The sequence below is a fragment of the Notamacropus eugenii genome, chromosome 1, assembly GCF_028372415.1.
Source record: "Notamacropus eugenii isolate mMacEug1 chromosome 1, mMacEug1.pri_v2, whole genome shotgun sequence".
NCBI lineage: Eukaryota > Metazoa > Chordata > Mammalia > Diprotodontia > Macropodidae > Notamacropus > Notamacropus eugenii.
This window is the reverse complement of record NC_092872.1, coordinates 427,202,839-427,229,241: the sequence shown is the minus strand read 5'-3', so window position 1 is coordinate 427,229,241 and position 26,403 is coordinate 427,202,839. Positions and strand designations below refer to the sequence as shown.

General features: G+C 41.4%; 1 protein-coding gene across 1 annotated transcript in view; it reads left to right on the top strand.

Moving 5' to 3' along the window:
* The first annotated feature begins 1,741 nt into the window (after nucleotides 1–1,741).
* PPP1R16B (protein phosphatase 1 regulatory subunit 16B) overlaps nucleotides 1,742–26,403 on the top strand; it is a 154,766-nt gene continuing 130,104 nt past the window's right edge. Inside the window, exon 1 of the mRNA XM_072631498.1 lies at nucleotides 1,742–1,911. The gene's annotated coding sequence lies outside the window, so the exon portion shown is untranslated. The remainder of the gene's footprint in view (nucleotides 1,912–26,403) is intronic.

Sequence of the window (26,403 nt, the reverse complement as noted above, 5' to 3'; positions counted from 1 at the left end):
TCTCTCTCTCCTCATCAAACAAATTATTTTCTTGGCAAACAGGAAATCACTGTAAACAGTTCACTCATCTGGGTTTAAAAGAAAAATGCCACCTGAAGACCAAGGGTCATTTTAGAGGTGACCATCTTAATGGCTTAATAAGAATTACACTGGCCTGAAATAAAGGCAAATATTCTTCAAAGATGGATCTTAGAGATTTGAAAATTACAGACTAGGGAAGTGAGTTGGTTTACTTAGAATTATACCGACATTAAATAGTGCAAGTAAGATATGAATCAGGTCCAGAGAGTTCCCATATAACTAGAGGGCTACAGCCACTGCAGCCTGGGATTTCTGAAAATGCAGAAAAAAAGGGTAGTTTTCAGAGAACAGGCTTATTGTTCCTGGGCTTTGACATACACTGGATCTGATTCTAGGAAATTATTTTGATGTATTTTTTACTTGCTAATTTTCTTCTCCTAACTGATCTCAGTCAACCCTAAAATCCACCTTAGGAGAAAGTCAGGTGCCCAGCCAAGAAAGGACCCAGTAAAGAGAAAGATAGTTAAATAGTTAAATGTTCTGCTTCGCTAAGGGAGGGTGGGTGGGGTGTTGGGTTATAGAGAGGTAGATTGTAGGAAAACTTCCCAACAATTAACTATTCAAAAGTGGGATAGGCTGCCTCTAGAGTCAGTGTTTTCTCAATGTCTTCAAGGGCAGGCTGGACGACCACCTTTGGATGTTATGGTGAGTATCCCTGCTCACGTATGGGATGCTCTGAGATCCTTCTCAAAGCTGAAACTGTGTGACAGAAGGTGACTGGAATTTTTAATTTTGGGGGGGGCAAAGATCCAGAAAACTAGCTTGTTTTGAGACCCTGAATATAATAAGATGGAGGCAGATAGTACTTTCTCTTTGGACTTTTCCTTCCTTTCAAAAGGTTTTAAGGGATTTATCAGCAAGCCACCTCACTCATTGCCTATGCTCCCTTTCTGTCTTAGGCTTAGAGGCTGGTAGGCTCTGGCCAAGCTTGCTCTATATAGAACATTCTTGGAGGTGGGGAGGAGGGGCTGTTCATGTTGGGAGGTTTTAGGGGAAGTCCTCATTCCGTTCTCATTGTACAAGGTCCTTGTCTTGTGCTTCAGTGCTAGATTCTACGCCTCACGGACAATCTTCCCGCATGCGTTTGAACTAAAGGATAAGAGCCTTGGGTTCTTCAGGAGAACTGAGTTCTAATCCTGACTGCCCCTAAATTTGGAGGTGCTCCGTCGGTAATTCCCCTCTCTGGGTTTCAGTTTCCTCACCTAGCAAATGGGCACGTGCCCTGAAACGTCACTCGCTTGCCTTTCCCCCTGCTATCCCCCACCCCAAACCCCTCCAGCCCCTGGGGGTTTCTCCCTTTCCATAACAGGCCGCTATTTTGTGCAAATGGAAACGTGTTTCTTTCCTATTTCCTCTGCTGTGAAACACCTTCCCTGCCTTAAAAAATCGGCTCCCCTCTTGTGACAGCTCCTTCCCGTCCCAGCACTTATTTTTCCGCGACCCCCACCCCTAACCCCACGTCCCCTGCCATCCCAGGCCCCTCTCTCACAGCTAGCGCTTCTCCATCCTAAGCCCCCTGTTCTTCTTAGTGCCCTTCTCGTCTCAGCCCACTCCTCCAGGCCGGGTCCCAGCCCTTCCCCTGAGACACTGCGGCCTCACTCCCCCAGCCTTCTCCCCAGGACCCGCCTTGGAGGAGGAGCCGAGGAGGCGGGAGCAGAGGCTCAGTCTCCCGAGCCGGCTTCTGAGGGCGGCAGCAGTAGCAACCACCGCCACCGCCGCGGTGGGAAGACGGACCCACAGGCACGGAGGGCCAAGGGGCCGCGCCGGGGGCCGGACGGAGCCTGGACCGGCTGCAGCAGCTGCCGCCCAGATCTGGGCTCCTGAACACGGGTGAGTTCCCGGAGGGGCCCTTTTCTCCCTTCCTCTGGCCTGGCTTAAGCTTTCTGGGCACCCGCGGATGGTTTTGCGGGGCCGGCCCAGTACCAGGGGTTCGGGGGGCTGAGAGATTGGGGACTGGAATAGCGAATGACAGGGTTTGGAGGCTGGAGCTTGGGGACTCCAGAGGTTGGGACCGAAATAGCAGGGGATCAGGGACTCAGCCACGGGGAGTATCTGGGGTTCGGGGTTTGGCGCTCCTGGGGGTAACTGGAGGTTGGAAGCCAGGGCTACTGGACCCAGGGTCAGGGATACTTAAGTCCTGGGGTGCCAGGTTTTTGGGTATCGAGAGCCCTAGGCACTAGGGGCTAGGAGCTGGGGCTACAATGTGGCCTGGGGTCTGGGAATTCAAGGGTCCACCTTCCACACCTCTTTCCCTGCAATCCGGAGAGCCGAGTCAGGTGTGTGCCGCGAGCCTTCCGAGAACCAAACCCCGGATCGTGGTGGATCTGGGGGGCACACGGTGGTGGGGAGAGGAGGAGAAGGCAGCCAATGTCGGGCCGCGATTCCTGTCTGCGGTTCGCTTCCAAGAGACCTCCCGGGTCTGTGGGCACCTCTGCACGGCGGGGGCTGTTTCAAGGGAGCTGCTGGCCCTGGGGCCACGTTTTCTCGGACTGGTGGAGGATTAGGGATCCAGAGGGAGCTATGATGAGTACGCCCTCTCCGGGTCGGGGAAGGCAGCTCCTCTGCCGGAGCATCCCCGCACCTGCCCACTCGCCCACCCGATGTGTGACCAGTGAAATAACTCAGCCTAGTTGCACTCACTCAGGCTGATGACTAGACCAATCTACAGACTTCTTTCTATGTGAGTCCAGGAGCTCTCAGAAGTTGAATCTTTTGTAGATTGAGGGGAAAGGGGGGGCCTTTAAAAACCACAGCTTTTCAAACCCACTTTGGAGCTGAAATGTTGCTTGGTAACTAAACTTCACAGAAATATCACTGAAAAGGGTAGTGGTAAAGGGGTAGGGGGAGTTGGGGGGAGTAGAGATAAACGAACCCTTTCCACAGCCCAGCACAGCAGGTCTGAGCCTGCAGGTGCCTCAACTTCCCCTTTGACAAACTTCAGATAGACCATCTCCCTAGGAGTTAAGAACATGGATGGACACTCACAGGACTCCAAAGTAATCTTTCATGAAGCCTTAGACCTAAAGAAACATTTGCATCTCCTTTCCCCAGAAGTCAGATTAAAGGAATTTTCAAAATCCAAGGTCACCCACAGAGCCAAGGTCAGCCTTATTGCCCATATCAGAACCTGGGACTTGGGACACTCTAACTTATGCATCTGTCTCCTGCCCTCTGCTCTGTTGGTTTCGAGTTCCAATTGCCAAGTTGCTTTTCTAGTGGAAGGGCTTTTCTAGGTGTCCAGAGGATGATAGCAAGGTCTCCTTATAGTTCACCTGGGCTGTCCTTCCCCTGGCTTGGGGTGGGCATAGTTGCTTTCCTCCTTAGATTTATCAGAATGTATTTTAATGCATGTTAACAGATAGCAGTTAACAGATAGTCGAATTCTTAAAATCTACCCCTCCCCCAAAGCCTGCACAGTACCCATCTCTGAATGCCCCAAATGTTTGTGACCTCCGGCAAAGAGAGATGAGTGTTTTATTAAAAAAAAAAAAGGTTAAAAAACATAAAGAGGAGGCATTAATGGGAGCAGTACCATGTGATTACATCTGAAATAATGACACCCCTGTTCTCTCCCCTTCCTAACTGTGCATCCATCCAGCTGCACTGGAGCTGGGCTGCACCAGGTGCCCTTGTGAATCTGGCTCTGTGGCCATGCCTAATACCGGACTCTCTTTTTCTGCCCAAGTCCTCTGGGGGAGTAGGGGAAGAAAGGGCCTTGGTTAAATACCCTTAGCCTACACTACTGACTGTCCCTGAGTGCTCAAGAGAAAGGTAGGGACTGCTAGAGGATCTCTTTTAAGTTTGTTATTGTTTCCCTCAGTAGAATCACAATGAGGGGGGTGGGGATTGGAAAGACTAGGAACATTTTCAAATAATATTCCCCCAATTCCATAAAATAGAATTTTAATTCTGGAGGAGAATTTGCTGGAGATGACCCAGCTTGGCAGCTGCCTGTATTGCTATAGTAGGATATAGTTAATAGTTGTCTTAGGATAGTATATCAGTAAATCCTTCCTGCCGTCCTCCTCTATCTGCCATCTTGTACAGTCAATCCCCATTGCTGCCAAAATGCTCAATTTCCTTGTCTGTAAAATGAAGGGATTGGATTAGACGGGACATTTGAGGTCTCTTCCAGCGCTGTCTATGATATTTGATCCAAAATCCAAGACTTTTCACTAATACCTGCCAATTCAGCAGCCTCTAACCTCTTGCTTGTCTTGCTGTCTGATAGTTTGGACTTGCTCCTCCCCTTCCCAAATCTTGCCATCACATTGTGCACCCATTTTTTCCAAATTACCTTAATTAAACTATTTCTGACCCTGCCCTGCCCTCCTTTATCCCCCAAGAACTTCATTGGAAATCTATTTATTCCTCTCTTCATCCAAAATGGAATGCCTGTTAAATTAAAAAAAAATTCAATTAACAAAGCATTTATTTGCCTTCTGACCCCCATTGAGAAAGAAAACCTTTATAATAAATAAACATAGTCAAGTCAAAAAAATTCCCACATGGGCCATGGCCAAAAATTTATATCTCAATCTGCATTTTGAGATCCTTACCTGTCAGTCTGTGAGTAGCATTCTTTATTACTAGTGTCTGGGAATCATGGTTGGTCATTGCATTGATCAGAGTTCTTAAGTCTTTCAAAGTCCCCTTCAATGTTGTTGTTTTGTGCATTGTTTTCCTGGTTCTGTTGACTTCACTTTGTATCAAATGTTCATACAAATCTTTCTAGGTTTCTTTGAAAGCATCCCTTTCATCATTTCTTTCTGCACAAAAGTATTCCATTACATTCGTATATCGCATTTGCTCAGCCATTCCTCAACTGATAGGAATGACACCTTTGTTTCCAGTTCTGTGTCCTCACAAGAAAAGAGCTGCTATAGATATTTTTGTACATGTGGGTCTTTTTCATTTTTATTTGATCTCTAATAGTGGCATTTCTGGGTCAAAGGGTATATCCTGTTTAATAAAGTTTTGGATGTATTTCATACTATATTCAAGGTTCTGAACTGAGTACTATGGAGAATTCAGAGATGAGTAAGACAAGCTACCTGGTATGGTGAAAAACATGGGATTTCTAGTCATAGGAACCATAAACTTAGACCTGGAACAGTTGTTTAGTACAAACCAATCATCATACAAATGAGGAAACTGAGGCAAGAAGAAAAAGTGACCTGCCCAAGCTAAGGGGCAGACCCGGGACTGAACCTAACTCTTCTTGACTACAAATCCAGGGCTCTTTCCACTATACCATGATGCCTCTTAACAGAGTTCAAATCCCAGTTCAGTTACTTATTAGCTGTCATTTTCCACCCTTTGGCCTTTGTTTCCTTATTTGTAAAGTGAGTGAGTTAGACTAAATCACCTCAAAATTCCCTGCTTCAAGGGGATTTCAAACTTTCCTCAACCCACATCTTCCTGATATAAATAGAACCATAAACTCTTAAAGTTGGAAGGAAACTTCTAACCCATACCTGAGCAACAAGCCTGTCTACATCATCCCTGACAAAAGGTCATCCTTTTTGATGACTTCCAAGAAGGAACTCACTATTTTATGGGGCATTCTTTTTAGACATTTCTAATTATTGAGCACTTTTTCTCCACTTAAACATTAAATTTGTTGCATTGCCAACTCCCTCCTCCCCCAGTCATTTATTTTAGTTCTACATGCTAGGGCCTAAAAGAAGTCTAATCCTCCACAAAGGTAGACTTCAGATTCTTCACCATGTATGTCACATCACCCTTAAGTATCTTCACTACACTAAAGATTCCCAATTCATTCAACCTAATTTCTTATGGCAAGAACTCAAGGCTCTTTCCCAATTCAGTCACTGTCCCCTGAAACATCTAGTTTATTAATGACCTCCCTAACTGAGGACATTACTCCAAATGGAGTTTGGCTGGGGCAGAGTGCCACAGGACTCTCAGTTTTCTAATCCTGGGCACTATGAGTCTCTTAATGCAGCACAGAATACATTTACTTTCTTTGTCACCATGTCACCCTCTTGGCTCCTATTGAGTTTGTGGTTTTGGCTGTTTAGTCATACTTTCCTTCCATTAGTGATGTCAGACTCAAATGCCTACCACATATTAAGTTAGAAAGCCATTAATTAAAATTATCTATGTTGTATTGCATTTTTATTTATTTTGTTAAACATTTCCCAATTCCCAATTACATTTTAACTGGGAATTGTCGGGGTGAGGTTGGGATGAAAGTGGCAGGGGGTGGGGGAGAAAGAGTTGAGTTTTATGCCTCTGCCTTACATTATAGTTGTAAATTGATTTTTTACACCTAAGTAAGATTTTACCTTTATTGATTTTGCTTCATTTTATTCTCTTCAGCCTAATATTCTAGACTTTCATGATATTTTCAAATCCTGACTATCATCTAGTGTGTTATTTATCCCTCCTGATTTGGGGTCATCTAAAAATCTTATATGCATGGAATCTATCCCTCCATCCAAGACACTGACAAAAATGTTGTCATTTTATCATAATCCCAGATCTTCATCCCTGATTCATGCTCCCACTCTCTTCCATCTATCTAAAGTCCTTTTATGATGGAGTGAGAGATCAGTTTCATCTTTGTGTCCCAAGTGTGTTGGGGTAGTAAGTGGGTGAAGAATAGATCCCTGGGAGACTTCACTGGTGATATCCTTCTAAGTTGACAATTTATCCGATTCTGAAACCAGCTAATTGTTATCACGTAGTCCATATCTCTCCATATTTTCCATGAAAATAGCATGAGTGACTGTCAAATATTTTGCTAAAATCTGGGTAAATTCTATTGCTTTCTGTCTTCCTTCAGTAGAAAATGTAGACTCCTTTAGGGCAATGATGATTTTTTAAAAAATTTCTTCTTTGTACAACTGTATTGTTAATAAATGCTTGTTGGAGCAGAATCCCCTGGTCTGCTAGTCTAGTTCTCCTGTCAAAAAAGGAAATAAGATTAGACCTAATAAAGCCAAGTTGGTTCTTTGTGAACATCCTTTCTAGATGTTCATGAACCACCCCTTTTCAGTATGTTTTATAATTTGCTAGGGATCAAAGTCAAACTCATTGGCCTTTAGTTTCTAAAGTCCATTCTCTTTCCTTTTTTGAAAATCAGGACATTTGCCCTTCTTCAAGTCTGTGCCACCTCTTTTCTCCACAGTCTTTCAAAAGATCACTGACAGTGGCTCCAAAATAACATCTAATAGTTCTTCTGGATGAAGTGACTTGAATGCATCAAGATCAGTTAAGTTAGGTCCTCTTGTTTCTCCATTTTGTTCTGATTCTCCAGTCTGAAGACTGTTCTCCTTGACAGAGAAGAGAAACAGAGAGATGAGCAACTCTTCCTTCACCCCATTGTCAATTAATTATCATCCCATCTATCCCAAGTTGCAGTTCTGTCCCTGGATGTGTGTACACACACACACACACACACACACACACACATACATAATATTCATTTTCTGTGTTTGAAAATATCTGTATTTAACGCAATTTTTTACTCTTGACTTCTTGACTACAAGGTCTTTGAGGGCAAGGACTGAGTTTAATTTAAATTTTGATGCCTCAGTGGGAATTTAAACAAGTCTAATAAGCATAATCCAATATTAATATCTTTGGAAGGGAAAAACATTTATATAGCATCTACTATGTGGCAGATACTGCCCTATGTGCGTTTAAGAAAAAAACAAAAACACTATCTGATTTGATCTTCACAATAACCCTGAGAGATAGGTGTTATTGTGATTCTCATTTTATAGTTCAGGAAACTGAGGCACACAGGTTAAGTAACTTGTCCAGAGTCACACAGCTAGTATGTGTCTAAGGCCAGATTTGAACTCTGGTCTTCCTGACTCTAGGCCCAGAACCCTGCCCACTGTGTCACCAGCAGGCCTTTGGAGAGTCCTGGAGCTAGGGATTTTCTAATATGTAGCAATGCTAAAAGGCTCCCTGGTGCCACTGCACCAGGGTAGAGAGCCAGCCACAGAGTTCGGAAGATCTGAATTCAAGACCTTGAATTTTTTTCTACACCAAGAAATACTTATTTATGGAGGTGATTTAGCTTAAAAACAAACAAACAAACACCAGGTAATTTGTACCAAGAAGATCACAGTAAGGATCTTATTCCAAATTTACTGTTCCATTCAGCTATTTCAGGAAGATGCTAATCAACCAGCTATCCACATAATCCTCCTAGTTTGGGGATATCTATGCTAACCCATTTCAGGCTCAGAAATTTGGCTACCTTTGACAGGCTATGTGACCATGAGCAAATGACTCAACCTCTCGGCACCCCTGGAAACCTCTCTAAGACAATAAACTGCAAAAGAGTTTGATTGATGGGAGGTAGAGGGAGTTTCTGTACCTTAAGGAGCTGAACCACTGCCATCCCCCTTGTTCCCCCCGCAAAAAAAAAATCAGTGCTAAAAAGTTTGTTTTCAATCTGTAACTTGAGCAGAAACCCAGTGATCCTTTTCTTGCGCTTTATTATTATTATGTTTTATTATGAACTTAAATCCCCAGTAGCTTTGAATCCTACCATACACAAAGAACAGAAAAAAAGATGGTGTATGAAACTAGATATTCTCTGTTTTTTAAAGGTATCTATTAGATTTTTCCTGAAGTACCAATACTGCCATATGTCTCTGTCTGCTTCTGAGCTTTTTTGTCTTTCCTTTATATATGAAAACATCTCATTAAAGCTTTTTAACTTTTCTTTTCTTCCTTTTCTTTTGGGGGGAGGTTACTATCACTCTTCCCTCCCCTCAAATAAAAACTTTTTCTTCTACCAACTAAGAATAGTCAAGCAAAGCAAATCCACTTATTGGCTCTGTCTGAAAACATCTGTCTTATTCCTTTCCTCTAGTCCGTCACCTCTCTGTAGTCATGAGTCTGGAGTGGTGGTTTACTTCATTGATTAGAGTTCTTAGAATCTTTCCAGGTTGTTTTCCTTTACATTTGTGTAGCTCTTGTCTAAACGGTTCTATTGGTTTGATTCACATATCTGCATCTGCTTATATCAGCTCCCTCAAGGTTCCCTGAATTTTTTCCTTTAGTCATTTCTTACATAATAATAATCCATTCCATTCATATGTTATAGTTTGTTCAGCCATTCCCCAACAAAAGGCACTCTCCTCCTTTTCAGTTTTTGCTACTAAAAAAAAGCCCTGTAATTGCTTTCTTTATACATATAAGTCCTTTTTCTCCGGACTTGACCTCTGCGCCAATAGTGCCATGATTCTCAGCCCATTGTTTGAGGAGAGAAATTCTCCTGTAATACAATCAGAGATCTGTAGACACCAGGTGAGACCCTTTGGTTGGTTTGGAACTTTGAGCTTACAGTTACCTCAGAGTCTCACCAACCCCCGGATAAAATATCCCTCATGGGCTGAGTAAATGGCTTGTGGACAGGTGTTTTCTACAATCCACCAGCACCTGTTGGCTTTCATTTCCTATTGTCGCTCTGTTCGGTACTGTCCCCTTGGGGAATCAGCATTTATTTTGCAGTTTGTCTTGTATTTGGGACATTGTGTCTCTTTCTTATTCATCACTCCCATAATCCCTTACACTCCATCTTGATGGCTTCCTGGGTTTACCACTTTCAAAAGGCAGGCTGTTTTTGCCTTTGAAGCCCTCTTGTCATATTGATCGGGCTCCCCAGGGCTCTAGCTCTTAGTAGATATTGTTTCTTGCCTCACCTAAGCCAGAGGGGTTTGAAGGCCAGTTGGCTTGGGAGTCTGGACAGACCACCTGGACCTTCAGACTTACGTAAACATATCAGCAAAGAATCAAGGAGGATTTGTTGTTTTGCAACTCAGCATTACTTGGTGGCTGTTTTTTCAGGATGATTAAACATGCATTGACCCAAGGACCTGACTTGGTAGGTTCTTTGAACAGTTTCTCCCACCGTCCTGACCTCTCCCTTGTTTTTGCTCAGTTGCAGAGTTGAAGGTTTAACTCCTGTTCCCCTATTTGTGGGACCACTCAGCCAGGTCACAGGATTCTAGATTTAGAGTTGGAAGGGAACTTTGAGTTGAGCCAGCTCAGTTTACAAATGAGGAAACTGAGGTTGAAAAAGGGGAAATAATAGACAACAGATTGTTGTCATTTTTCAGTCATTTCTGACTCTTCATGAGCCCATTTGGAGTTTTCTTGGCAAAGATACTAGAGTGGTTTCATATTTCCTTCTCCAGTTCATTTTACAGATGAGGAAACTGAGGCAAACAAATTTGCCCAGGATCACACAGCTAATAAGTATCTGAGGCCAGATTTAAACTAAGGAAGATGATTCTTTCTCACTCCAGACCTGGTGTTCCTATCCACTGCCTGGAAAACCTGGATTCAAATTCAGGTGTTCTAACTCTGAATCTTGGGTTCTTCAAACTACATTTGTACTGCTTCCGTCTTCTCTCTGTGGATGAATCGCAGAGCCTTCCTGCCTCCTGTACTCACTCTCTCCCATCCACCTGCAGTCTTTTTTTTATGCTTGAGTGAGAATCTAGTTTCCTCTTTGTATCCCTGGAGCATTGTGTATACTAGGTGCTTAATAGATAATCATTGAATTGCTAATGAATTGAATTCCTAAACCTGCATCCCCATTTTTCCTTTACATGGCTCTATATCTCTCTTCCCAGTGGATGGTTTCTCCCCTCCTGCTGGTACAAGAATATAGGGGGACCCATGTTCAGTGGGAAGCAGTGTGGTGGATGAAAAGAGCCTGGATTCAGAACCAGAGGACTTGGGTTCAAGTATCAGTTATGTTACTTCCTGCGTGACCCTGATTAAAGAAATTAGGACAAGCCACTTTTACCATTCAGGGTCTCAGTTTCCATATCTGTTAAATGAGGTGGTTGACATCTTCCAATTATAAATCTAGGATCCTAAAATCTGGCATCTCTGGGTTTGTCATCTTTGATGCTAAGGAAAATTTCTTCCTCTACCTGACTACTTTAAAATCATTTTTATTAAGAATTATTTAATAAGAATTGTTAATTAAATTAGTAAGAATTACCAATTAATATGAATTTTTCTTTCCCTCCCATCTCCCCCTCACTCAAAAAAAAAAGGAATAATAACCCTTTTAACAAATATAATTAAGCAAAACAAGTTACCACATTGAGCATATCTGAAAATGTGTGTCTTTGTTCTATGTCTTGAGTACATTGCCTCTCTGGCAGGAGGGGGTTGCAGGTTTTGTTATCAAGTCATCTGGAATCAGGGTGTCGGTTGTTGCATTGCATTGTGGTCCTTAAGCCTTTTAAAGATGTTTGTCTTTACAATGATGTTACTGTATCATTTATTCTCCTAGTTCTGCTCACTTCATTCCGCATCAGCTCACACAAGTCTCCCTGGTACTACTTGAAGCGTCAGTGACTTTGGGTCACATGTGAGGGGCAAAGCCTGTTCTTTGAGGTGAAAGAAGGTTCCCTCAGCCTGAGAGGCAGTGGTTCTACATCTCCATTTTTGTCCTTCCCTCCCCTTCTCTGCTCCCTAATCCCTCAGAATGTTGAAGGCAGCCAGCATTGTCTTGGTGGAAACACCAGTGGGAAGAAAGGTTTCCTGGACAGGGTAAAGTCCAGGAGCCAGTCAGCTGTACATAGCAGAGTAGCTTAGCCTGACATTTGAGATCATCCACGAAGAGGTTCCACTTCATCTTTTCTGCTTTATCTCACCCTGACCTCTTCCATACACTCCATTTTTGTACATTAACCAGATTCTTCCCCACCCCTGGAATGGTCTTCTGACATCTCTGCTTCTTTGTGATCCTTTCCTTCCTTCCAAGTCTTGCTCAGGCACAATTCATGAAACCTTTCCTTCTAGTCCTCTCAGCAGAAGTCTTCCTTCTCTCATTAAATCTCTCTTCTTCCTGGGCCCTGTCCATTCCTTTGTATGTATCCTATTCAGATTGGACTATTTTATCCCAACGAGACAGTAAATTCTCTGAAATCAGGGACTGTCACTTTACATCTTTGTTTAGATCACCACTGTATCATACAAAGCTTTACACATAATAATTGCTAACATTTATTTTTAAAAATAAATTTTATTGATATTTTTTGTTTTTCATGTCACTTACAATTTTCCTCATATCCTTCTCCCTTTGCCTCCCTGAAAGTCATCCATTATAACTCAGATTTTTTTTGAAAGAAAAGGATGAAGAATGATTTAAGAAAATCAGCAAAACCTATCAATGCATCAAAAAAAAAAAATCTGGTAATATATACAATATTCTAAGCCCATGGACCCTCTACCTCTGCAAAGAAGCAGGAGGAAATGTGATCTCCTATCTTTTCTTTATAACCTTGTTTGTTATTTGTAAATTTGTCTCATTCCTTTTTGATTATTTTATGGGGTTGATTTTCCCCATTTTCATTATTATAGTCATTGTGTCTGTTTTCTTGACTCAGCTTTCTTTACCCTGCATCAGTCCACCTAGACTTTCTGTATTCATCACATTTTATATATTATTTCTTGTACCTCAGTAATATTTCATTACACCCACATACATACCACAATTTGTTTAGCCATTCCACATTTGACGGGCATCTTTGTTTTCAGTTCTTTACTACCACAAAAAGAACCAATAAATCTTCTATTTATATGGTGCTTTAAGGTTTATAAAGTACATTATGTTTTACCTCATTTGATCCTTTACAACCCTGTGCACTCTGTTATGATTATCCCCATTTTGTAGATGAGGGAACAGGCTGATAGAAGATAAATGACTTGTTCAAAGTAACATAGCTGGTAAGAGTCTGAAGCAGGCTTCATACCCAGGCAGATAATTTGCTAGGTAAGGCAGTGGATAGCTTGTTAGGGCCTGGAGCCACAAAGTCCTGAGTTGAAATCCAGCCTCAGATACTCAGATAGTGGTGTGACCCTGGGTAGGTCATTTAACTGTTTGCCTCAGTTTCCTCATCTGTAAAATGGGGATGATAATAGTTACTTTTCAGTGTTGTTGTAAAGATAAAATGAGATAATAATTGTAAAGCACTTAGCCCGGCACATAGAAAGCACTATATAGTATTTAGTTATTATTATTAACTCCATTAGTGATCCTTGTGTGATAGGTGGCAGGTTCCCAGCAAAACATGAAGGGAGAATTGCCCTTTGAAATAATAACTCAGATTTCTCTAGTGCTTTAAAGTTTACAAAGCACACTTTCCTCACAAACAATCCAGTTAGGCAAGTTAGTGTCCTTATTATTCCTGTTTTATAGATAAGGAAACTGAGTCTCAGAACATTTAAGTAATTTGCCTATGAATATGCAGCTAATGAGTATCAGGTTTTGAACCCAAGTCTCTTGACTTCCATGTTCACTGCACCTTTCATTACAGCATTCTGCTTTCTCTCTTGTGGCAGCCTCTTCTCCCTGCTTGGTACTCAGGCAAAGGGTCAGCATTCTTATTCTTTGATAACCAAATTTTATTGTTCAGTATATGCTTAGAATAGCTAGACATTTCTTCCCAAGGGTTCTCACCCTGCAGAAGCTCCTCCCTCTTGATGTGTTGTGGTTTGTTTTTTTCCAAAACCTCCCTCAGCTCACCCTTCTCCTTCCTGCAGTCCTCAGACCTGAAACCTTCTAGGGATGGAGTGGCAGGTGAATCCTCCTCCTGGTACCATGCGTGCGGGGGTCAGCAGGGCATGTTCTGGGCCTGTAGGGTGGGAGCTAGCATGGATTGGGTTGAGGGAGGAGATGTAGGGAAAGATCACAGGACAACTAGGCTTGAAGTCCTGTTTGACCTGTATAACCATGGGCAAAGTCACTTAACCTCTCCAAGCCTCAGTTTCCTCATGGGAAAGCCAGGGATCATAATACTTGAGAGATTTGTAAGAAAAACACTTTGAAGCTTTTCATGCATCATATAAATGTGAATTATTATTATCAGTTGTGATTCCTTTGTCTGGAAGACTTCAGAGCCAGATTCAGTTAGTTAAAAAGCATTTATTAAGTACCACCTATGTGCCAGGCTCTGTGGTAATAAATAGGAAGAAAGGCAAAAAACAGTCCCTGCACTCAAAGAGCTCACAGGCTAATGGGGAGACAACATATATATATATGTATATGTATATACTATATATGATTATATTATAAAAATTAGATTATATTTATATATAAATTCTATATATTTATATAATTTTATATATATATATGTATATGCATATAATTGGAGGTAATCAACTGAAAGGAAAGACTTGAATTAAGGAGGATCAGGAAAGGCTTCTCACAGAAGGTAGAATTTTAGCTGAACTTGAAAGACCCTAGAGAGGCCAAGAGATGGAGATGAAGAGAATTCTGGGCATGAGGGATAGCTAGTGAAAGTGCATGAATTTGGGAGATAGAGTTTTGCATGTCAGGAACAGCAAGGAGAACAGTGACACTGGATTGGAGTGTGTGTGTGTGTGTGTGTGTGTGTGTGTGTGTGTGTGTGTGTGTAATAGTACTAGGGGACCAGGTTCTAAAGGATTTTAAAAACCCTAAAGAGGATTTTATTTTTGATCCTGGTAGAAAAATAAAATGAAATCTCTCTCTCTCTCTCTCTCTCTCTCTCATATACATATATATAGACATTTTTATAAATACATATAATTTCTGAGGGAAGAATCTGGCTAGACTTCTGGTAGGAGCTGGCACTTAGGCTGAGCATTGAAGAAAGCTAGGAATTCTAGAAGATGGAGGTGAGAAGAGAGTGAATTATCAGCTTGGGGGACAGCCCGCTTAAAGGTACGGAGGTGGAAGATGGAATATTATGTATGGAGAACATAGAGTAGGTGAGTTTGGCTGGAAGATAATGTGCCTGAAGGAGAGAAATATGTAATAAATTGAAAAGATAAAATGAAACTAGGTTATTAAATGCTTTAAAAGCTAGAGGAGTTATATTTTACCTAAAGTTGTACTTTCCCTAAAAGTGAGAGGAGGTCACTGACATTTCTAGGGTAGAGGAGTGAATTGGTCAGACCCTTGCATTCAGACAAGAGTTGGAGCGCAGTGTCAGGTAGAGGGAATAGTGGGTAGTCTAGTTCTGTTAGAATGCAGAATGACCCCTTCCTCTTTGTTCTTGTCTGGAGGAAGGTACGTAGCCAGAGCCACCCAAGATTAAATTGAGGTGGAGTTGCAGCCGTGCAGGGGCTTCCAGTGGGCCTCAGGTCCAGTTTATCTGCTCTGGCCACTGGAATTCTCACTGTTAGAGTCACTGGTGAGTTAGGCAGCAGCCACTGGACCCTGGTCTCCAGGAGGCTTTCTTGGCACCAGTTAATGAACTAGATGGACAGGGAGGGCAGGCCCACGATGACAGCTCTGGAGGCAAGGCTGGAAGCTTGCTTTTGATGAATTTTGCCTGGGCTCTTCAAGGTCTCACAAAAATCTTCCTAAATAATTTAGAGAAAGAAGACTGTCGTGCTTCTGGCTCCCCTTTGTCCTAGAAGGAGAGAGAGACAGCTTGGTATGATGAACAGAGAGCTTATCTCTGACAGTGGGACCATGGACAAGTCACTTAGTTTCAATGCTGTAAGACTATAAAGTGCTGACCTTTGATAGGCAAAACTTTCTCATCTCAAAGTTCCTCATGTCAATGAACTTGCAGGTCCCATCTCTATCCATAGGATTAGGAAAGCTGGGTAGAGAAGCCTAAACCCTAATACCTGACTAGCAATATTCCAGCTACCGACTTGGTCTTAATTCACATCCCTGGGGCTAAGGCTGATTTTTTTAGTGACTGAGGGTGATGGATGAGGAATGATTCTGGAAGGGTATGGAATCATGCAGTTTGATTGATGAATTTGATCAGGTTTACCAAGCTGATGTGAATATTTGAAGTCAAATATGCTACTTTTCTTCATAAGTGGGTATTTTTTTGGGAAAAGTCTCCAGATTCCAGATGATTAAATCTGGATTGAACATTTCATGTGTGGGTAGAGACAGGATCCATTTTCCTCTGGAACTTTGAGGGCTGATGGGGGTGGGGTGGGGGGATGGAGAGGGAAGCTCACTGGGAGGGGCCCAGGGGTGCCACTTTTATAAGCTTCCTGTTTTTTTTCCCTTTTGGTTAGAATTAAGGAAACACATTGAATGACTTTTTTTTCCATCGACATTTGCAGCAATGTGATAGGTGCAGATTAATGAACCTAGCAGCAGTGTGAAATCTGCCCTAAACTAACTGGCAACAGCCACTTACCCTGTGGGGAGAAGGGGTGGGTTTCCTCAGGGAGGCTGATGTGTTTCAGAACAGCCCCTGAGAGAGAAGTTAGGGCTCTGACTGTTCACAAAAGATGCCATAGGGTATATTCCCAAGCTGTAAAGGACAGGATGGGGAGAGAGGGCATAGCATGAGGGCCCTTGTACAGTTTATTGCATAGGTTTCTTTTAATAGAAATGTAAATGTGAATAAACCATTAAAAACTGTAAGTTTAGCAGTTCAGAGATTTTTTGGTTTGGTTGGGCTTTGGTTGTAAGATGATCAGGCTGTGTTTCCTTCATTCAAGCTTCAGTGGGCATCCAAACAAAGGAGGAGGTGGCTGTCAGTAACATATGTTTTGTACAGATGTTAGCTTCCCATAGGGAGGACCTCCTCTGACAACCCCCCTTTTTACCTGCAGCTTTCCAGGAAGTCCCTGGACTGCAGACAGGGGTGGCCAAAGAGTTTCTCTTGATGGAACACAGAATAAAGAGATCTGTTTAGGGAAGAAACCAAGTGTAGTTGGTTATTGTTTGAAATTTATATTTAGCCTTTCAGAGATATTACTGTTATTGATTATTTATCTGACTTTCAACTTACAAAATTCATTCCGCTACTATTTATTAAGCACCTACTGTATACAGAGCACAATGCTGGATGGTAGTGGTGAGAGGTGGGGAAGGGAGAGATACAAAAGTCAGATAAGACATAGTACTAGGGCAGCTTACTGTTTAAGGGGGTTAGACACAAATATAGATTAATTATAATCAATCAACAAACATTTATTGTCTACTCTGTCCGGGCACTGAAGATCTTATATTTTATAGGTGGAAACAACATGTATGTATACATACCTGTACATTTATACATATGTATATACACATATGTGAGTAGGTATGCATATATGTATACATATGCATATGTGTGTATAACCACTGGGACTTTCTGACTATCTGTCTACCTATAAACCACTGGGCTTTTTTGACTGAAGCCTTCTATATGTGTTGTCTCCATTGTGACTTGTTTTTATATACACACATATATGCACACACATGCATGTATACATACATGTATATGTGTTCGTTTGTACACACACATATGTCTGTTTATATATCAATATACCTATATCTGTCTATCCATCCATCTGTCTATCTGTGGCCAGTGGAACTTTCTATTGTACTTGTAGCTATATGTGTTGTCCCCTCCATTGTGTTGTCTCTGTCCTCTCAAGGAAATAAAATGTTCTTCTGGGCCTTAGATCCCCAGCATTTGCTACTTTGTATATAGTAATTCCTTAATTAACACTTCCTTTCATTCATTCATTCATTTGAATAAGCACCAACAAACTTCATAAAATAAATACAAGATAATTGGGGAAGGTCATTAGCTTTTGGGGGACTAAGGCCTTGTGGGAGGCAGCTTCTGAGCTGAGTGTTGAAAGTAACCCACAGATACACAATACTATGCAATGCTACATAATTAATGCATCATAGAGATACACAACAACTCTAGAGACAGTGCAGTCATGGGGAAAGAAGGCTGGAATGAGTTCTAGGACCTGGGTTCCAGTCCCAGCCCTGCTGCCTACCTGCCCACTGTGAAACAGAGCCTGGATGAATCATTGGATCTCTTCAGCACCTTAGTTTTTTCATTTAACATGAGGTTGGAATAGGTGACCTCCAAGGTTCCTTCCAGCTCTAAATTTGCCCACCCTGTGATTTCTGAGCCTTCCCTGTTTGAACACAGTAGAAAGATCAAAGGATATTAGAAATTCAGCCTGTGAAGAGCTGGGAGGATGGAGGGAGGCTATTTTAGCTACAGGAAATGTGGTCATCTAAAGCATAAAGATGACGGATCCACGGTAATACTGGAGGGATGTTAGTAGCACAGCTGGCCAGAGTATAAAATATGTGCAGAAGAGTAATATAAAATAAGGCTAGAAAGGTAGGATAGTGCCAGGTTGAAATGGATGCCTTGGATGCCAGGCAGAAAAGTTTGAACTTGGAAGGCAGTAGGGATTCACTGAAGATTTTTGAGCCCAGATGTGATATAGCTAGTTTTTATGTAAGAAAGGTTATTCTAGCTGTGTCAGGAGGAAGAGACTAGAGGGAAAGACCTGTTAGGAGATTATTGCCAGTCTTAATGGGTGATAATGAAGACTCATTACACTATTTTGGTGGTAGTGGGAGAAGAGAGCAGAGAGTGGATGCTGGAGATAAGGAGGCAAATGGATCATGGTGCCATCCCTAGTTTGAACTCTGGGGTTCTGGTTCCTCAGATCATTTTGAAACTAAATTGACAATGAGACATTTCACATTTTCTTCTATTTTTTTTCCTATTCTTTTGACTTTGTTTTATCATTTCTTGTTGTCTCTCGGAGTCATTAGCTTCCAGATATTTCCTGGAAATCTTATCATAGTAACTGATTTTCTAGTATTAGAGTAACATTAACTAAATTTAGTTCTTATTTCTAGTGCTTAGCACACTGCGGGGCACAGAGTAGGAATTTGATAAATGTTTATTCATTGACTCTAAAGTTTGTAAAGTAGTTTTACAAGCGTTATCTTATCTGAAACTCTTGGTACTTCTTTATGGGTTTCTCTGGCTTTGGAAATCCATCCTTCTTATCTTGTGTGTGTTTCTATTTGTTCCCCTCCTGTCTCACTCTCCATTGTTGTGCGATGAATCCCAAGCTCTTGTAGTTTCCCTTGGTGGGCTTGCCACAAGGTATTGTGACCCTGGATTATAACTGCACATTTGGAATGCCAACTGGAACCTTAGCCTTGATGAGTAGTGCCAGCCAGCCTTGATGGTATGAACCTTCTCTCTTGCCTTGGGCCTTGATTTTCTCAACTTAGTCGGAAGCTTCAGGGTGCTTCACCTGATCATATGGATCATCTTTTTTTTGTTTGTTTGTTTTTGTTTTTGCTTTTGTTAATGACTTTCCTTGAGTAACCTGGGGAGTATTAGTCAATCACTGAATTTATTAAGTAGTTTAATTTGTTATTCGTATGAGCTGGGCTTTATACTAAGCCCTGGGGATACAAAGAAAGCCCAAACCTCTTTCCACCTCTCCATCCAAAAGGTCCTACCCCTCAAGGTCTCACATTCTAAAGGGGGTGGAGGAAGAGACTACCTTCAAACCATTATCTGCATATATATTCTGAAGGTTGTTGGGGTTTTTGTTGTTGTTAATTGGAAGGCACCGGAGGGTCTGGTGAGGCAAGGTTGGGAAAAGGTCTTTTTCCGGAGATGGGATTTGAGTCTGAGTCTTGAAGGAATTAGGAAGCCAGTAGGCAGAAGTACCAAAGAGGTAATGTTCTTAACAGGATAAATAGGGAATATTTAGTTTATTGAAGATTCCATGTAAATTTTGCCCAATGTAGAACTGTATCCAAACTCTGCTAGAAAATATAGCCCTCCATCCTCCAATTGCTATGTGGTCTTTCGCTAATCAGAAATCACCCCTTTTACATCTTGGTTACAGGGTTTCAATGAATTTCTGTGACAAAAAAAAGAAAAAAGCCCGAAAAAAACCACCAGCAACAAAATAACCCCTATCCTTCCATGGCTGAGATGGTCCCTCCTGTGTAGAGTCATTCAGTCAAGTTGACAAGAAGGTATTAAGCACCTAATGTTCCAGACACTGCTAAATGCTGGGGTTGCACAGAAAGGCACAAGGCACACCTTGATTTCAGGGGAGCTCATAGTGTAATGGGGCTGGCAGCATGCTGTCCACTAATTCGGAATTTGTTATGATTTAGCCAGGAAGTTGAAAGAATGTTTTATTCAGCTAGGGCCTTGCCTGAAGTTTACCTTTACTTTGCAAACTATTTCTTTTTAGATATAACGATAATAGATATAAATATCTTAAACAATATCCTGGGGGGAATGTTTAAAATTCTTAAGTAAACACACTGTTCTCCAGCATCTATTTGCATGTTAGTAACTGATGTACTGATTGCCAGCCGTTCTTATCTATTTACCAGAGTTAGACTTCTAGAAGTCCTCTTTTTGCTAACATCTTGTTAGAGCTTCTGTTTAAACTTTAAAGTACCACCTCTGTGACCTTGGCGAGTTAATGAATCTCTGTAGGTCTCATCTGGAAAATAAACCAGTTGGGCCAGCAGGGGTTCTTACCCTCAGTGTTGTGTATAGAGTTCCCAGGTAATGAATTTTTGAAATATTTTGATAACTCACTGACAATTGAGTTCCTTGAGATCTTTTGCCGTACTTTGTATTCCCTTTATTTAGCATGGTCTCTGACTGATTGTAGGCTCTTAATAAATGCTTATTGACTGATTAGATACCTAATCTATGTATGTGTACTCTCGGGTTTAGACTGGGACCACTTTTGTCTTTGTATCTCCGGGGCCTTGCACAGTGCTCGGCATATAATAGGTGCATAATAAATGCTTGTTGATTGATTAAACTTAATCCTGACTAAGCTATGGGACCCAGAGGCTGGTAGCTACCACACCCTACTCATCTTCATAAACATCCCCATTCCTGGTCTTGGTACATCCTTCTCTTGTTTAATAAGCTCTTTATCCCTTGGGGATTTAAATGGCCACAGATGGGGCTTTCTTTGGAAACTGGTTTCTGGTGTTTAAAGGACTCTGGCTGTTCTTTCTCTTTGCTGCCTCAAGGGAGGGGGTGGGGCCATTTCTGCCACCGAAGAAACTGGGTAATCTGATTCTCATTTCCCTGTGCTTAGTTATTACATAAGCTTTATTTGGAAGGAAGATTGGCTGGTTAGCTCCATAATCAATCTTTGCAGGGAGAGTGAGAGAAAAATCATCGGCAAAGATCACAGTCGTCTTTGTATATCCCACACTCCCCTTCTGTGGTTCACTAGACATAGGCACCTCCACTCCTGTTACTGTGTCCACTTTGTCATGCATGGACATGCATGTCAAGCCTTTCAGCACTGGTCTCTTGGCCATGAGTCTGTCAATTGTTTTTCCTTCCGTTCTTCTCAGACTCTTCAGTTTTAATCAGGAGGGGCTCTTTAGAGATCACCTCATCTAAACTCTGTTTATATCTAGTTCAATCTCAAGAGGAAACTGAGGCCTAGAAAGGCCCAACCTGAGGTGATGCAGCTATTAAATGACACAGCTAGGATTCAACTCACATCCATTGACTCCAAATCTGTTTCTACTCTACCATACTAATAGCACATACATATTGACATACAAAAAAATAAATAGGGAGAGGTTCCATCTTAAGAGACTGCAGCATCTGTTAACTGGTGCAGTGATACAGTGGACAGTTGTGCATTTGGATTTAAAGCTGGGTACCCCAAGTTTGGACCCTGGCTCTTTCAAACTACTTGTGTGACTGGCCTCTCTGGGCATCACTTTTCTCACCTCCAAAACAAGAGAATTGGAATGGGAGGATCCTATTCTTTTTTTTTTTTTTTTTTGGAGACCTTGACTAACATCTGGGGCTTAACCCACCCCCTTTTTAAGGTAATAAGAATCTTGGAGTTGGAAGGGATCCTAGAAATCATGTAGATCAACTTCCTATATTGGGGTCCCCTCTACAATCTTCCTGACAGCCATTCACAAAGAAGACCTTTCATGGATTCATAGACTCTCAGAACTAGGAATTTTAACAAGTGTCTCATCCAACCCCTTCATTTTTCAGATAAGAGAGAGTGACTTGCCCAGGGTCACAGAGAAAGTATGTTTCAAGGCCCAGCTTGCCCATAGTAGGTATTCTATTGACTTAAACCCCTTAGGTTATCTTGATATAAGCTTCTGTCAGAATGGTTTTCAATCTCCTATTGATTTTTTTGAACCTCAATGTAGGACTCATCAGAACAGGTTTGGGGTTAATACCAAAGGTTATTGAGAGACTGCCATTTCCAGAAAATGTGATCAGCAAGTCTAAGAGTCTTAGGTGGAACTGCCTAGGCCAGCATGAACTCTTTCGGGCAAGCAGAGTCTCTTCTAAGGGCAATGAAGCAGATAGGTTTAATGAGCAATACTATCTTGAGGGTTAAAGTTCACTTCTCAAGGATTACTATACAGAAGTGACTAGCTGGCCTCTCTCTGCCTGCACTGGGTTACAAAAGAGTTTTTGGTCCTTTACCTTCAAAGATCTCAGAGTATCCATTCCCCCATTCACAGACCTTCCCCCCTGTCTGTACTTGCACCATTAATTTTTTGAACCTCGAATACAAGATTTACACATTTGTCCCTATTAATTCCATCTTTGTGTTGAGTATTTTCTGTCTCTGAAGATGTAGCTTTAATTCTATGTTCTTACTATGGTTTGTGCTGTGCAAAGACCTTGGATTTGTGTATTCATCTCCTTTCCTGTCACTAAAGTCCTCATTGATTACTGCACTTGTGTCTGTGTCCATGTGCTTATCTTCTCAGATATCAGAAAAAGGCTTGGGAAGAGGCTAAGGCCAGCATCCATTCTGATGGATTTTTCATTTTTCCTTGGCCTCTGTTACTGTGGTAGACAGGAAAGCTTCTCTTGGGCTTATGTGGAGATAAATAGGGGTGGATGAAAGGACATGAGATAGAGAGACTTTTTGGTTTTGTGAAAGCTGAATGAGCTGAACATGAAATATTTTTTTAAAATTTTATTTATTTTTTCCCCAAATTAATTTATTTGTTTTTAGTTTTCAACCAATTTCCCTAAGTTCCAAATTTTCTCCTCTTACCTCCCTAAGATGGCATGCAATCTTATATGGGTTCTGCACATACATTCCTATTAAACACATTTTTATATTAGTCATGTTGCATAGAAAAATTAAAACAAATGAGAGAAAACATGAGAATGAGAGAAAACAAAACATAACAAAGGTGAAAATAGTCTGTTTCATTCTATGTTCGGACTCCATAGTTCTTTCTCTGGCTGTATATGAAATTTTGCATCATGAGTTCTTTGGAAATGTGTTAGGTCCTTACATTGCTGTGAAGGGCTAAGTCTATCAGAAACCATCCTCATACTCTGTGCCTGTTACTGTGTATAATGTTCTCCTGATTCTTCTCATTTCACTCAGCCTCAGTTCATGTAAGTCTTTCCAGGTTTTTCTGAAGTCTGACTGTTCGTCATTTCTTATAGCACAATAGTATTCCATTACATTCTTATATTACATTCTTGTTCAGCCATTCCCCAGTTGATGGGCATCACCTCGATTTCCAGTCAGTTTTTGACCACCACAAAAAGAGCTACTGGAAATATTTTTATACAGGTGGGTCTTTTTCCCATTTTTATGATCTCTTTAGGATACAGCCCTAGAAAGAGTATTGCTGGGTCAAAGGGTATGCGCATTTGTATAGGCCTTTGGGCATAGTTCCAAATTACTCTCCAGAATGGCTGGATCAGCTCACATAGCTCCACCAACAATGAATTAGTGTTCCAACTCTCCCACATCTTCTCCAACATTTATCATTTTCCTGTTTTGACGAGTTAGCCTATCTGATAGGTCTGATGTGTGGTACCTCAGTTGTTTTGATTTGCATCTCCAATCAATACTGATTTAGAGCATTTTTTTATATAACTTTAGATAGCTTTAATTTCCTCCTCTGAAAACTGCCTGTTCATATCCTTTGACCATTTATTAATTGGGGAATGGCTTGTATTCTTACAAATTTGACTCAGTTCTCTATATATTTTAGAGATGAGACTTTTATCATAGACACTAGTTATAATAATTCCTTCCCAATTTTCTGCTTCCCTCCTAATGTCGGTTGCATTGGCTTTGTTTGTGGGAAAAAAAATTTCAATTTAATATAATCAAAGTTATCCATTTTGCATTTCATAATTGAACATGAAATATTTTGAATCAAATGGGAGCATGGTAAAGGTTTGTGAAAAGAGCACTAGATTTTGAGTCTGTGACAAGGTTGGGGGGGCAAGGACTAGGAAGGCGGCAAGTTTAAGGCATAGTCAAGGGATGGGGAAAAGGGGAAACGGTGAAAGGGATGGGGCAGAAGAGAGTAAACAGAAAGGGGACCGCACATTGTGTGTTGGAGGTTGTAGTAAGAGGGTCCTGACAGAGGCCATAGGTGCCATAAGACCTTTTATCATACAGAGTAGCAGAATCTCAGAACTAGAAGAACTGGTACAATGGATAGAACACTGGGTTGGAGTCAGGAAGACCTGAGTTCAAATTTGGCCTTAGATAGTGTGACCCTGGGTAAGTCACTTCACCTCTGTTTGTCTCAGTTTCCTCAAGTATAAAATGGGAATAGTAATATCACCAACTTTCCAGGATTTGTGGTGAGGGTCAAATGAGGTAATAATTGCTTAAAAGCATTTTGCATTGTACCTGGCACATAGTAGGCACTTAATAAAAGCATATTCCCTTCCATTTCCCTTCTCCATAGAAGGACATCCAGATAACATCTAGTGCATTCTCTACTGAAACAGAATCCTAGTTACAATATCCCTGACAAATCCAGATTTGTTTGAAAGAACTCCGGTAGTTTTAATAGACATTTGTTAAGGCACTTATTACCTTCAGAATAAGCCCCATTCTACTTCTGGACAGCTCTCATTGTTAAGAAGATTTTCCTTAGGGTTCCTCTTACATTTCACCTGTTGTCCCTGGTTTTGCCCTGTAAGGCCAAGCAGAACAAGCTGACTTCCTCTTCTGTATTAAAGAGCTCTTTAAATATTTGAAGACAGTAGTCATGTCTTCCCTTTTCAATCAATTATTCATTGAGTAAGCGCCTGCTAAGTGCCAGACACTTGTGCTAAACTCAGGGAGACACAAAGAGGCAAAAGACAATCCCTGCCCTCAAGGATTTAACAATCTGATACAAAGCAAGCTGTATAGAAGTTGAATAGGAAATAATTAACATTAAGAAGGTATTAGACTTGAAACAGGTTGGGGAATGCTTCCAGTAAAAGATGGGATTTTATTTGGGACTTAGGTAGCCAGGGAGAACACCTCCATTTCCTTTGGATGATATGTGAATGGCGTTTTCTCCAGTTCCCTCATCATCATGATCACCCTCTAGAGATGGACACTCTCCAAATGGTCAGTGCCCATATTAAAGTGGAGTACCCAGAACTGATTATAAGGAAGTTCTATGAGTGAAGACTTCCATTTTCTCTGAGACAGGGTGATGCAGAAACTCTGTCTAGTTTCTGAGATAGAAATCTTACCCAATGTTGACAAATGTTACCAATGCCTTCCAATGCATCATTACGGGTACAGTTCCTCAGGCTTACAAAACCCCTAACTTTCCTCTGAAATGACTGAATAAAGAATGAAGGGTCCTGGCAACAAGGGTTTGGTTTGTATTCTGCTTTCATGCTCAAGGATATTGTCTCTGCCCGTTCTCCCATCTTTCTAATTCATAACTGCTAGTTCAGACAAAGCCAGTCCATTTAAAACATGTAACAAACAGAATTCAGTGGCTGAATCAAACATAGATCAAACACCTTAATTTCCCAGAGAATTGTGAAGGACTTTGAAATGGAAGAAAATCACAGCTTGTCTCACTAATGTCATCCCATGACCCATCATTGTGGTGTTAAGTGTTGTGGTGGTTAAAGGCAGAAGGGTCTTCTCTCCATTCCAAGTTAATTGATAACTCAGACTTGCTGAACATCACGCTAACCCAGAATTTGTCACACTCATCACTAAAATGCCAACTTTCTGCTCAATGCCCTGCTAAGAAGTATGTGAGTGTTTCAGGTGTGTGTGTGTGTGTGTGTGTGTGTGTGTGTGTGTGTGTGTGTGTGTGTGTGTGTGTGTGTAATCTTTTAAGATCCCTTTAAGAGAGAAAGTGAGTCCAAGGTGAAGGCTAAGGAGAAGGGAAGAGGGTGTGGTCCTCATGTTTGTTTTTTAGATTCTCTGTTGTGCTAAATGTGCAGGAAGCATGAGGTGGAAATGTTTAGGCACTTCCTCCATACTGCTGCCAATATTGTTGGGAGTCAGAAGGAGTATTGTAAGGGAAAAAGACGAAATTCTTAGAATTTTCTTTTGACAGCATCAAGTCTAATAAAAGATTTTTTGATTTACTTTTTAAAAATCACCCCAGGTCTGAGTTAAACTTAACTTGCTGTTTTTCTCAGGACATTAGGAAAAAGCCCAAAGAACTAAAGAATTGAGATCCCAGAGAATAAATTAGCTAACCCCCCTGATCTCACTGCAGTGCCTCTATAGGAGCCCAATTTT